Below are 602 nucleotides of genomic sequence, written 5' to 3'. Positions count from 1 at the left end.
CCTAATCTACATGTATGTATCGATCTATCAATTTTGAGCAAACATGCGGACAATGATTATTTTAAAACCAAACGCAGTCTATATGTATTTGGCTTAGTTAATTATTTATCAGCCATAAATAACTAAAAAAATAAATAAAAAATAAAAATGCACATTATTCATTCTAAAGTTATCATTTATTAACCGATTTAATAGTCAAATTTATTTCTTAAAAATTACTTATTTTTTAAATTAGTACTCAAATAATTTTTTAGCCATATTAGTCTTTGAAAGATAAAATATAAGTCAAATTAATCTTTTCGCTATTTAAATGATGACATGTCATATTGAGTGTTACGTAGCACGATGATATAGTAGATTAATGCCACATGCTATAAAATGATTGGTTGACGTGTCAGATCAGTGACACATAGTATGTCACGTATCATTTGACATGTAATAAATTTATTTATAATCAAAATAGTCCCTGACAGTATACATATAAATATTTTTCATCCCTAAAATTTAAAAATTAATCAAATTAGTCTTTATATAAATTTCTCTTATTTTTTCATAATATTAAATTTTAAATATTTTTTATATTACTGATTTTAATTTTTAAT

The 602-nt window shown here is 22.3% G+C and overlaps 1 protein-coding gene across 1 annotated transcript in view; it reads left to right on the top strand.

The window, feature by feature from the left end:
* LOC107608929 overlaps nucleotides 1-602 on the top strand; it is an 89,764-nt gene that overhangs the window by 1,224 nt on the left and 87,938 nt on the right. The window lies entirely within an intron of this gene.

Source organism: Arachis ipaensis, chromosome B07 (assembly GCF_000816755.2).
Source record: "Arachis ipaensis cultivar K30076 chromosome B07, Araip1.1, whole genome shotgun sequence".
Taxonomy (NCBI): Eukaryota; Viridiplantae; Streptophyta; class Magnoliopsida; order Fabales; family Fabaceae; genus Arachis; species Arachis ipaensis.
This window is presented reverse-complemented; position numbering and strand designations above follow the sequence as displayed.